The following is a 13,966-nucleotide window of genomic DNA, read 5'->3' on the forward strand; positions in this document are numbered from 1 at the left end:
AATATTTGTTATTTTCCTCTTGTCATCTTTGCCTGTCTGCGAGATGTGAGGTAGAACCTCAAAGAAGCTTTAATTTTTATTTCTCTAATTAATAGTGATTTGGAGCATTTTTTCATGTGATTGTTGATAGCTTGGATTTCTTGCTTTGTAAACTGCCTATTTGCATACTTAGACCATTTATCTACTGTGGAATTTATTTTACAGTACTATATGTAGAAAATCATGTTGGCAGCTAAGTACAGGGTGAATTTGGAGTATGGAGAGTTAGGAGATGAGGAGACCAGTTAGAAGGCTATTGTAATAGTCCATGAAAAAGGTGATAGGGACTGAACTAGGGTGGTGATTGTGTGAACAGAGAGAAGGGGACATAAAAAAGAGACTGTGAAGGTAGAATTGATGAGAATTACATTGGATTGGATTGGATTATGTGAAGTTACTGACAGTGAGAGGTTCAAGATAACACTAAGATTGAAGGCTTGGGCTGCTGAGAGGATGGTGGTATCCCCAATGGTAATGGGGAAGTTTAGAAGAAGATCAGTTTGGATGAAGAGATATGCTTTCTCTTTTGGATATATGACATTTGAGTTGCTTAGGAGCCATTCACTTTGAGATCTCCAAAAGGCTGTTGGTAATATGTGACTGAGGTTCAAAGGGGAGTTAGGGATGATAGATAGATAGATGGATGGATAGATAGATAGATAGATCTTGGGGTGATAGGACCTGACGAGATCATCAAGTAATAAAGTATAGAGTGAAAAGAGAAGAGGACCCGGGACAGTAAGTAGGTGTGGCATGAATAGAGAACCAGCAAAGGAAACTGAGAAGTTAGATGAAGAGGAAAGTATATTAGGAAGGCAGAATTTATGATTTCAAAGAGAATCTCATATGTGCCTAAAAGGTCCGGAACCGCAGGATATAAGGAATTCTCTAGGAAGAAGGCAGGAGAACTAAAGCATGTATTTACACTCCACAGTAACAAGCCCACAAACCAGCGTCCCCATTTTGATATTTTCATCAAAAGCTTCCAGGCCCAATAAGTCCGCCTCACAAGGGTAACCAGGAGGCCACAGAGAAGTGAGATAGTATAAGGCAAAACCACATACATGCTTCCCCTCTACGGTAAGAAGATTACCCACTGGCCTCCAGTCAGCTCTGCTACCGGCAGCTCAGCTTCGGCTGTAGACATCTCTGGCTCCAACCAGAAAAGGAAAAGGAGATCTTCAAGCTGTCCTCTCCCCTCTTATAGAGTTTTTGACATCATCAAGCACCGCCTGAATGACCAGGGCCGATTGGTTCTTGACTTGGCCCCTCCCCCTAGTGTAGACCAGGTTAACACACCTCCCCTCAGCCAGCCCCATGGCTTATCACACAGGAAGTTCTCTGATTCCTGGCATGGTCGCTGGGCTTCCTGCCCCGGAAGAGCAAGCCCCAATGTCCAGGGAAGCTCAATGAGGTAAGCTGAGTCATTCAAAGAAAACAAAGTCCATTCTGGTTACAGAAAGTCAGAAGAGAATAGTGCCACAGAAAACTAGAATGGAGAAAGAATACAGGAGGAAAAAGTTGATCAACAATATCAAATACTGCTGAAGAGTCAAGGAAGATGAAGAATGAGAAGGGACCTTTAGATTAAAGACTTAAGAGATCATCAGTTACTTTGGACAGTTTTAGTTGAATGATGAGGTCAGAGGATGTTTAGAAGAAAATGATAGGGGGAGAAGAGGAGGCACCAAGTATAGATGGCTTTTTTCAAGGAACATTAGGCCATAAAGAAGAGGAGAGATATAGGTCAATAGCTATTTGGTAATAGCAAAATCAAGTTAGAGTTTACAGTATCATGAGAAACCTTATTAAATATCTTGCTAAAATCCAGGTATACTACGTCTATAGCATTTCCCTAATCTACTAGTCTAGTAACCATGTTTAAAAAAAAAGAGGTGAGATTAGGCCAATATGACTTGTTCTTGTTTTGCCCATGCTGATTCAATGATCATTTCCTTTTCTAAGTACTCGCAAAATTTATTCCTAATAACATGTTCTATAGTTTCACCAGGAATCATGCATTTTCCTGTTCTGGGAAAATCAGGACCATATTTGCCTATCTCCAATTTTGTGGCAGACCTCCTGTTTTACAATTTAAAAAAAAAATTATCAACAGAAACTCTGGATTTATTTCAATACCCTGAGTTATTTCAGTTCCTCCAGATCTGGCAACTTGAATTCATTAAGGGCAGCTAAGATGCAAGCTTGCTCATCTTCACCTTATGTCTCATGTATCTTGGCTTTCAATTCCTCATTAACACTTTTTGTTCTTCTCAAGCTGAATATCATTCTCCTTGATAGAGAAAATAGAAGCAACTTATGAGTTGAGTAATATGCCTCTTCTTTATCATGAATTATTATCTTATCAAATTAGATCATATTTGTAAAGTGCTTAGCACGGTAACTTGCACATAGTAGTTACCATAGTATGATTATTCCTGTCCTTTCCCCTATCCAGCTTTAGCAGTGGTTCTTTCCCCTTCAGTTATTCTCTTGGCCCCAACACAGCTTTTAAAACCCCCTTTTTGTTGTCTTTGTTATTCTTTACAAGACTCAGCTCATTGAGAATTTTTATTCCTCCTTAGTTACCTAATCTTCTTACCATAAAATCCAACTCCAAAGACTTGCCATCTTTCAGAGGTGACCCTAGTATCTGGAACTCTATACTAACTGATCTCAAACTTTGGCAGGTCCTTGTACAGGCTGGTGATTGACAACGTGCCTATGGTCTGATGATCAAGATAAAAAAGGCTCAAGATATAAACAGTCAAAGTACCACTAGGTGTTTTTGGCCATAATAACTCATGAATCTATCTACTAAGGCACAAATTGAGTCGTAATGTGCATTAGTGAAGGAAGTACCTACACTGGCTGGCCTCCCCTTATTTTATTCAGTCATTTCAGTCATGTCTGACTCTTCATGACCCCATTTGGGGTTTTCTTGGCAAAAAAAAATGCTGGAATGGCTTGACATTTCCTTCTCCAGCTCACTTTACAGATGAGGAAACTGAGGCAAACAGAGTTAAGTGACTTGCCTAGGGTCACACACTTAGTAAGTGTCTGAGGCCACATTTGAATTCAGGAAGATGAATCTTACTGACTCCAGGTCCTGTACTCTTTCCACTTCTCCACTTAGCTGCCCCACCCCCAATTATTTTAAGGTCCAACCAAATGAGACTACTCTCAGTCCAGTGTCATGATCTTTCTCAACTGCATACATTTGCCCATGCCATCCTCCAAGAATAAAATGGACATTGCTTTCTTCCTTCAAGGTCCAACTCAGATTTACTTTCCCCCATGACAAATTTTTTGCCCTGTCATAGTAAAAGTGATTTATCTCTCTGCAAATTTCTCAAGTACCTCTCCTTGGTGCTAATCTTACTCTCCTTTGAATTAAAGTTATTTGTATAAGATCTAAAGTCACCAAACCTTTCTAGCCTAAGTTTCCTCACCCATAAAATACCAAAAATACCTACCTACTTCATAGGATTGTTGTGAGGATGAAATGAGATATTATGTAAAATGCTATGCAAACCTTAAAACTGCTTAAATGCTAGCTACTATTTTAGGATCAGAGATCCAGAGCTGGAAAGGGCTTTAGAGGCCCGTTATCTTCTAATTCATTGATATCAGGATGCCCTTTCGGTCTTGGTATTCCCAGTGCTTAGTACAGTGCCTTGTTTATCACAGTAGGTGCTTAATAAATATTTGTTGAATTTTGAAGAACTACAGTTATTACATATTTATTACAGTTATTGAATGTACACCTCATATTTCCCTTGATAAACAGTAAGTTTCATGAAGGTATGGATGTTGCTTTGTCTTTCTATCTGCTACAAATTATTGCACAGTGTTTTGCACAAATTAGGTGATCACCAAACAGTTCTTCAATCAACACGCATTTACTAAGGTCATGCTAAACAAGGAGCTGTGATAGGAGATAAGACAAAAATGAAAGTCCCTGGTCCTAAAGAGCCTACATTCTAATATACACAGAAGTATGGATAAAAAGGTAAATAAAAGGCAATGGGAGAGAGAGCAGAACATCTGGAGAGAGTTGGATAAAGAAGCCAAGAATCCCTTATGGTGAAGATGCAGAGGCAATGAATAGGGTACAGATTGTGCAGAGGTACATGCAAGACTAAGTGTCCTGAGTGACGTTCAGTAAGCAGGCCTGAAATAATAAACCTAGAAAGCGTTCCCAAGAACATTCAGCCTTCTCCAAAATAGGGGGAAAACACTGTTATTGTCCCTTGTCTCCACAGCAAAGCCGAAGACAGACTCCTCCTCCCCACCCATCTTTGGTGGCTCCGCCTCCTTTGCCTCTTAACCTTTAGCTGAGAGACTTCTGAATCTTTCCAAGGACATCTTTGCAACATTGCCTATTCACAACTGAGGCAGTAAGTAGAATTACTGTCCTTGCATAGACTAGACCGCTTGGCAGTGCAGGCTGATGGTCTGGGCTTTGTTTCGTTTTCTTTTGGGGTACCCCCTCCATCCTACTCCAATCCCCCTCCCTCCTTTCCATCCACTCCACCCTCACGCCCCGCTCCCCACCCCCCATCCCCAGCTTTGGCTCTTTTCTCTGTCCCTCTGTCCCTCCTCCTCCCTCCTCCTGCCTTTCTCCAACTTGTCTGTATTTGGAGCTCCCGGAAGCTGGCGGCGACTCTCGCTGTGAGCTGAGTGACTGACACCGACGCTTATTAGGGGGGGAAGGGGGCGGGGAGGAGGGAGTAGGAGCTGGAGGAGGAGCGGCCAGCGGGAGGAGGGGAAGAGGGAGGAGGGAAACAGGAGGAGGGGGGAATTGAGCACCCGATCGCGCATTTTCATTGCAGAGGAAAAGACTCCAGGTCATCAAAACAGGTAATTTAAGCACCAGCCAGGCTTGGAAAAGGAGGGGGATGGGGAACGGGGAGAGGGAAGGGAAGGGAGATAGGGGTAGGGGTAGCAGCGTGGGCGGTGGCCGGAATGCCCGCGAACCGCCCTCTTTGGAAGTTCATTCGAAAGGGTGGGGTTGGGGAAGGGGCTGCGAGGGAGGGTTGTAAGGTGAATAAAAGGACCTCAGCCTGGACTAGAGCCTTGTGTATGCGCACGCGTGTGTGCACGTGTGTTTATGTGTGCGATTGTATGGGTGCGCGTGGATGTGTGTGTGTTCGCGTGCGGAGGGGCCCTTCGTGGTTAGAAGACATTTTCGGAGGAGGGGTGCAGAGAAGGTGAACAAATAGAGCAGGATGGTGCGGGGGGACAATGGGCGTTGGTTGTGTGGTCAGGTCAGCCTTGGGTCCGAGCGATGATGCGCACAGGGCATAGATTTGCGGGCTAGGTTGGTGGAGGCGGGGGCGGGGGAGGGTGGCGAGGAAGTGGGCGCCCTGGGGTACATCCCATAACGTCGGCTTTCTTATCTGGGTCACCTCCTCTTTGCTTCCCCGCATGTCCGTGCCCTTCCCGCCCACCCCTAACACACACACGCACGCACACGCACTCGCGCTAGGCGAGTTCTTGAAGGGCAGGAGGCGGAGAGCACCTAGGGGCTGGGGTAAGAGATGCGTTGCGTTTTGGGGCCTACTGGCTTTCTTGGCTTATCTTTTAACTTTTAACTTTACGGGGGTTCTCACATGCAGTGCTTGGAGTTTGATAAGAAAAGACAAAATCCTCTGAATAAATCTGAGGGCCAGAAGAGTAACAGCACGCACCTTCTGAGAGAGGGGATAAGACCCCGGGGTTGGCTTATCATCCAAACAGGACTTGAGATGACTCACTTTACAAAAATTGAAGAAGGGAGAGCGTTTGTGGCATTGAAGGATGCCACATTGAAGGATACGAAACAACAGCACACCCCTGGATCACTGGGTGTTCTTGATACAGAGATGCTGATGTTAATGGAGCAACCTCTTATACCATAGGCACTGCCTTATGTGGCCCTTTCTTCTTATTGGATGTCATAGTAGCTACGTACAGACACTAGTATTAATAGATAAATATCACCAATAAATTGTTTTAAAACGTGAACTATCATTAGAACCAAACCTCCAAAGAGAAATGAGCCCTGTTACCTCCACAAAATGGAGTGTATTTGGTGGTATAATTATAGGGATTATGAATCAGTAGTTGACCAGAATTGTTTGTCATTTCCCTATATGAATGAAACAAATCACCCTGTCTTTTGTGGTTATATAAAGGTCTTCAAGTTGGGGGAGAAGGCTAATTTATAATTCTTTTCTTTTTAATCCCATCTTGGTTCATGTTAAGAATCTACTTGGAAGATGTATGTTCTTTTGGTTGTTAGATCCTAGTAGGGATGGGGATGTGCAGTTGACTTGTAGATCTCTTCCATCCTTTTAAAGTAATATCAAGAAAGGATAATCCCCCACCCACTCTGAAACCAAACCAACCCACTTAAATAGACTTCGTCGTTTCGTATTGATAGTTTTAAAAGAGCAGAAGGAAAGGAAAATTTGCTGTGAGAAATCAGAGGAAAGTGACCTGGCTTTGATTGACTGTGTTCAATTCACTGACCAGAGTGAAATCATTAGGGGTATATGGTAGCATTATTGTCAAATATTACTGACCGTTGGATTGGACCATTAAGTTTTAAAAGTAGGATTCTCCCAGTACCTCAGTCAAGTATACCTGGGCCATTAAGTTAAATATATTAAAAAGTTGTATAAGCTGGTTTAAGGCCGTATGGATTTTAATTAGAATTTTAATAGCCAAAACCAAACTGTCGTACTTTCTTATTGATTTGAATATTTATGGCATGTTTCTCAGTTAATTCATCCCCATTAAAGCAAAAATAAGATATCAGACTCAAGACCTATGGTGGCCATTCCATTTGCATTCTAAGGAATTAATCAACAAGCATTTATTATATACCTATTCCGTGCCTGGCATTAGGGACATAGGAACAAAGGTTAAACATTACCTGACCTTGAGGAGTGTACAACTAGTAAGGAGAAAAACCATAAACATGTATAGAATATATACATAATTTACTTATAGAATAAATAGCAAATAAATAAATATTAGAGAGGGAAGGCACTAGCATTTTGGGAAATCTGGAATGGTTTGGTGGGCAAGGTGGTGCTTAATCTGTCTCTTGAAGGAAGAAAGAATTCTGTGAGGCAGAGGCAAGGTGAGATTGTGTTCCAGGTATATCGGCCATTGCAAAGGCACAGAGAGAAGGCCAGTTCGGCTGTACCAGAGAGTACAGAAAAGGAAGCAGCAGATAATAAGGCTGGAAAGATAGGTTGGACTATGTTGAGATCTTTAAAAGGCAAATGGAGGGATTTGTATTTATCATGGAGGTAGTAAGGAGACACTGGAGTTTATTGAGTAGAGTAGGTCATATATGTGTGTATCTAAATATATAGTTAAGGAAAATAATTTTAGTACTTGTGTGGAGAATAGTTGGATTAGGGAGAAGCTTGGAGCAGGAGTACCAATTAAGAGGCTATTATAAAATGCTACAAGTGAGAAATGATGAGAGGCTGAGTAAAGGTGGTAGCTGTGGTGGTTAGTAATGAGAAGGGAGTCAGATGCAGATGTGGTCATCTTGTTATGTTCATTTTAAATAATAACAGCTAATATTTATAAAGCACTTACTATGTGCCAGGCACTGTGCTAAGCATTTTGCAAATATGTTCTCATTTGATCCTCACAACAACCCTGGGAGGTCGGTGCTATTATTATCTCCATTTTGCAGATGAGGGAACTGAGACAAACAGATGTCAAGTAACTGCCCAGGGTCACACAGTTCATAAGTGTCTGAGGCCAGATTTGAATAGGATTATTTAGCTCTTAGCATTATTTCTTTGTAGCATAGACATTAATAACCCCTTCTTCTTTATTCCCACTAGGGTCTAATATATTTCATTTGATCTTTACAACTTGGTTTAAAAAACACTTGAGCACAACTCTAACCATTAATGCAAAACATTTAAAAAATGTTTAATTAAATGATGTTCACAAGTGATTACTTAGCTACAACTAAAATGTTCCTATTGTATACCCAATCAGACATCGCAGGTATTCTGACTGGCTCTTTTGGATGGAATATGGAGTTTGCCTTCTACTTTCAGTGCTTTCCCTGGCAGGGATGGTTTAAACTTTCACAGTTTATTCAATATATTTCAACATGTTCTTAAAGGGGTAGGAACACTGTGGAATTAGCTCCTAAGAAGGAGCCCTATTGGGGATGACCTTCTGTGTCCATGGGACTGGACTTCCATCTTGGTTTCACCTTTTTCATTAGTAAGCCCACTAAGAAGTCATACATTTTTCTCACCAGTGGAAAATGATTAAGAAAAGCCTTGTGATCAGTCTCTATAACTAAAAGTATCAGAGACTACCAAAATATGAAGAATGTTTTGCCTGTGATGGATTTTTTATCGGAAATCTTAGTTCATTTGACAGCTGCTGATACCGGTTTTTCATTGATTGCATAGTCATTTCTGTAAAGTAGAGCAGTACTTAGCAGAACAGTGTACCTGGGCTTGGATTCAGTGCCTTTTAATAGCCATGTGACCCTGGACAAGTTTCCTCATTTGAGATGAAAATAACATCCAATCAACCCTAATGATCAAATGAGATCTCGCAGAACAGTAAAATGTGCAAGTTGGAAGGGACCTCAGGGGCCATCTTTTTCCACCCATATCCAAATGATTCCCCCTACCCCTAGAACATCCAATAACCAGCCATCCAAACTTTGCATAAAGACCTCCAGTGATGGGGTTCCACTACCTCTCGAGGAAGCCCATTCTTCTACTCAGATCTAACATAAGCCTGAATTGGAATTTTTGCACCTTCTATCTACTGTTCCTTATTCTGTCCCTAGGGCCAAGCAGAATAAGTGTATATAGTCTTTATAGAACATATATGTCTAAGTGGTTTGTAAAGTGTAGAGATATACAAATAATAATAGCTGACATTTATATGGCACTTTAAGGTTAACAAAGCATCTTATATATTCATTATTGCATCTGATCTTTGTAGCAACCTTGTAGGAAGGTAGTACAAGTATTATTATCAACAGTGTATAGATGAGGAAATAGATATGGTTCAGAGATGTTGTGATTTACCTGAAGTCATGCAGCTTCCACAGAGTGAAAAAGTCAGGACTCAAATCTAGATCGTTTTACTCCAAGTCATGTTTTTTCCTCTGTGCCATATATTTTGCCTATTATTTGCCTTGACCTACTCATTGAAAGTTCTGCAAAAGAATTTTTAAGCTCCTGATGATAATAATAATAGCTAGCATTTATGTAGCATTCTAAGATTTGCAAAGCATTTTACAAATTCATCTCATTTTATCATCCCAGCAATCTTGGGATTTTACCGGTAAGGAAACTGAAGCAGACAGGGGTGAAATGACTTGCCTAGGATCACACAGCTAGTAAGTTCCTGAGGGATCATTCAAACTCAGGTCTCCGGGCAACAAATTTAGGGAATCAAAGTCAAGTCAACATGAATTATTAAGTCCTTATTCAGTACCAAGCACTACGCTAGGCAAAAAGACAGTTCCTGCCCTTAAATTCAAATGGTGGAAGATAACACATAAAAGAAAGCTGAAAGGGGTGAGGAAAGAGAAGCTGCTCAGTTGGTGGCATGGTAGAGGATGTCCTGGAGAGTGAGGACTGGAACGCTGACCCTGGAATAAAGATGTGACTAGCTAGGGTAGTTTCACTAAAATGGAGGGTCTGGGAGGAACTGACCAATCAGAGGGCTGAATGGGTTTTTTTGTTTGTTTGTTCTGCTTTGCTTAAAGCCCCAGGTTTATAGACAGACAATTAAGATGCTACCATATCAGGCTTCCAGACCCAGCTACCTTTTAGTGACTTTTTTGCCCATGCAAGACATCCTTTGATATTTCTGAGGTAGTTAAAGAGAAGGAAAGAAAAGAGAATGAACAAGAAAAGCGTTTTAAAAATGCCTGCCTACAATTAAGGTCTTTCTTGAGGCTTTTGAAGGTTTAGCTGTTACAATAGGAAATTTGAAAAAGAACCATCCCAATTTTAAAGCATCCCTTATTTCAATTGACTGATTTTTACCTCTGCAATAAGGGAATGCAGTAGGAAAAATTTAAATTTTCTTAGACTACTCTTTAAAGAGATAGAGCTATCTAAATAATCCCACAACAATCCTTCTAAATGTTAAGAATCCAAGTGAAATCATCGCCAATTAGGTATTTAATGTTTATTGTAACCAAGTCTTAGTTTTAATGAGGCCAAATATATGATGTAGAAGGTTTTAAATTTTTTTTATTTTTTATGCCCTGCAAGCATACTTTATAGTACACTGAGTTCTCTTGTATATCCAGATGAGGGTTGTCTTCAAGCTTCACATAGCAAGACTACTCAGTAAAGCTGCTAATTGCCCAGAGCATTTTTGAAATCTCTCAACTTTGCCTTCTGAGACTTTTGAATATCTTCAGCAGTGAAAAATCTTTGTCCTTTGAGAATTGATTTAGTTTTCTTAAGACTAGTAACTCACATTTTTATAGCGATTTAAGATTTACAAAGGACTTTTTTCACATTTGTACAACTGTCATTATCCTAATTTTATAGATTAAGAAACTGAGTTTTAATGAATTTAAGTGATCTGCCTGTGGTCACACAGATAGTAAAGGTATTAGATGATATTTGAACCCAGTCCTCCTGAATCTAAGCCCTCTAAACCATTATTTTTCAAAATTGCAAAAAGTTACTTAGAACCAAGTCTCATGAATGAGATTCATGTTCCCTTTAATTTTTTTTTGGAGGAGGGAAGGCAGGGCAATTGTGGTTAAGTGACTTGCCCAAGGTCACACAGCTAATAAGTATCAAGTGTCTGAGGTTAGATTTGAATTCAGGTCCTCCTGACTCCAGGGCTGGTGCTCTATTCACTGCCTCATCTGGCTGCCCCCCCCTTTAATTTTTTAAAGTTGTGAGTGGATAACCATGTTTCATTAGTTAACAAAGATTGTGCTTGCAAGGCAAAAAGAAAGGCTGTAACTGCAACCAACTATTAAGACAGAGCTGAAGCTATGGAATAACAATTTTTTGAAAAATAGAAAGTGATGTTTAACTATTAAAAAAACTATTAAAAAACTATTTAACTAGTTTTCTTATGGGACTTGGAAATTGACTGTGAATATGATACTTCAAGAAGTCCAGTACCATTTTGAGCAATAATAACTTTGTTGTAATGAGCCTTCCCAAGTGACCACTTTCATTGACAGCACTCATTTGGATGTATAAATTCTGATATGTTTGCTAAATCAATCTCATTTGCATTTAGATTTCTTAGTTAAGACTAGCCTGGTTATTCTCAAAAGAGGGATAGATCCTGCAGCTCCTCTGTCTATATTCAATTCTTCCTTTAATTTTTTAAAGTTGTGAATGGATAATCATATCTGTTAACCATTATACCATACATGCAACACACTATTAATGTTGAGCATACGTGAATGAAAGATGACATTCGGGAAATCATTCAGTGCTGGAAGAGAAGCAGAGACATCTTTAATACACATGTTCTTCCAGACATGCTATGTGATTATAAAAATTAGAATACCACAGTCTCTACCTACCCATGCTCCATGGCAAAATATTGACTTTCAATAAAATAGAGGACCTTCAAGCTTTCTCAGTGAAAAGACCAGAGCTGAATAGAAAATTTGACTTTCAAACACAAGAATCAAGAGAAGTATGAAAAGGTAAACAAGAAAGAGAAATCATAAGGGACTTACCAAAGTTGGACTGTTTAGTTTACGTTCCTACATGGAAAGATGATATGTATAATTCATGAGACCTCAGAATTAGGGTAGCTGAAGGGAATATATAGAGAGAGACAGAGGGCACAGGGTGAGTTGGATATGAAGGGATGATACCTTAAAAAATAAAATCAAATTAAGGGATGGGAGAGGAATATATTGAGAGAGGGAGAAAGGGAGAGATAAAATGGGGTAAATTATCTTGCATAAAAGTGGCAAGAAAAAGCAGTTCTGTAGGAAGGGAAGAGGGGGCAGGTGAGGGGGAATGAGTGAATCATGCTATCAACGGATTTGACCTGATTGGGTATCTTACCCCACAGGAAAGGAGGAGGAAGGAGATAAAAAGAGGGGATGATAGAAGGGAGGGCAGATAGGAGGAGGAGGAAATCAAAAACAAACACTTTTGAAAAGGGACAGGATCAAGGGAGAAAACTAAACAAAGAAGGATAGGATAGGAAGGAGCAAAATATAGTTAGTCTTTCACAACATGAGTATTGTTTTTTTTTCCTTTTTTTAATTTTAAATTTATTTATTTAACATATTTAGTTTTCAGCATTGATTTTCACAAGAGTTTGAATTACAAATTTTCTCCTCATTTCTACCCTCCCTGCCACTCCAAGATGGCGTATATTCCGGTTGCCCTGTTCTCCAGTCAGCCCTTCCTTCTGTCACCCCACTCCCCTCCCATCCCCTTTTCCCTTCCTTTCTTGTAGGGCAAGATAAATTTCTATGCCCCATTGCCTGTGTATCTTATTTTCTAGTTGCATGCAAAAACTTTTTTTTGTTGTTTTTGAACATCTGTTTTTAAAACTTTGAGTTCCAAATTCTCTCCCCTCTTCCCTTCCCACCCACCCTCCCTAAGAAGTCAAGTAATTCAACATAGGCCACATGTGTATCATTATGTATAACCCTTCCACAATACTCATGTTATGAAAGACTAACTATATTTTGCTCCTTCCCAGCCCATCCCCCTTTATTGAATTTTCTCCCTTGACCCTGTCCCCTTTCAAAAGTGTTTGTTTTTGATTACCTCCACCCCCATCTGCCCTCCCCTCCATCATTCCCCCCCTTTTTTATCTTCTTCCCTCTTCTTTCCTGTGGGGTAAGATACCCAATTGAGTATGTATGGTATTCCCTCCTCAGGCCAAATTTGATGAGAGCAAGATTCACTCATTCCCTCCTCACCTGCCCTCTCCCCTCCTCCCGCAGAACTGCTTCCTCTTGCCACCTTTATGCGAGATAATCCACCCCATTCTATCTCTCCCTATCTCCCTCTCTCAATATATTCCTCTCTCATCCCTTAATTTGATTTTATTTCTTTTAGATATCTTCCCTTCATCTTCAACTCACCGTGTCTGCTCTCTCTCTCTTTATATATGTATACACATACATAAATATATACATACACATTCACACATATATATATGTGTATATATATACATAATCATATTCATATATATATATATATGTATGCATATTCCCTTCGGCTACCCTAATACTGAGGTCTCATGAATCATACACATCATCTTTCCATGTAGGAATGTCAACAAAACAGTTCAACTTTAGTAACTCCCTTGCAATTTCGTTTTCTTGTTCTTTTTCTTGATTACCTTTTAATGCTTCTCTTGATTCTTGTGTTTGAAAGTCAAATTTTCTGTTCAGTTCCCGTCTTCTCACTGAGAAAGCTTGAAAGTCCTCTATTTTATTGAAAATCCATATTTTGCCTTGGAGCATGATACTCAGTTTTGCTGGGTAGGTGATTCTAGGTTTTAATTCTAGCTCCATTGACCTCCGGAATATCATATTCCAAGCCGTTCGATCTCTTAATGTAGAAGCTGCTAGATCTTGGGTTATTCTGATTCTGTTTCCACAATACTCAAACTCTTTTTGGCTACTTGCAGTATTTTACCTCACCCAGAGACCATCCAGGCTGTCCTGGGCTGGAGCCCTGCTTCCCTCTGCTGTTTTGTGGGTTCTGCAGTTCTAGAATTGGTACACGAGTATTGTGGAAGGGTTTTACATAATGATACACATATGGCCTATGTTGAATTGCTTGCTTTCTTAGGGAGGGTTGGTGGGGAGGGAAGAGGGGAGAGAATTTGGAACTCAAAGTTTTGAAAGCAGGTATTCAAAAAAAAAGCTTTTGCATGCAACTAGGAAATAAGATATACAGGCAAT

At 40.2% G+C, this 13,966-nt stretch overlaps 1 protein-coding gene across 2 annotated transcripts in view; it reads left to right on the plus strand.

Annotated features, from left to right (window-relative positions):
- Window positions 1–4,365: 4,365 nt before the first annotated feature.
- The window catches only part of CAP2 (cyclase associated actin cytoskeleton regulatory protein 2), a 162,082-nt gene continuing 152,481 nt past the window's right edge, over window positions 4,366–13,966 (plus strand). The window contains exon 1 of one of the 2 annotated variants that reach the window (XM_036740974.1): window positions 4,366–4,439. The gene's annotated coding sequence lies outside the window, so the exon portion shown is untranslated. Of the gene's footprint in view, window positions 4,440–4,734; window positions 4,903–13,966 lie in introns of those variants that run through there. The other variant, XM_036740973.1, reaches the window with a different exon arrangement.

The sequence above is a fragment of the Trichosurus vulpecula genome, chromosome 1, assembly GCF_011100635.1.
Source record: "Trichosurus vulpecula isolate mTriVul1 chromosome 1, mTriVul1.pri, whole genome shotgun sequence".
Taxonomy (NCBI): domain Eukaryota; kingdom Metazoa; phylum Chordata; class Mammalia; order Diprotodontia; family Phalangeridae; genus Trichosurus; species Trichosurus vulpecula.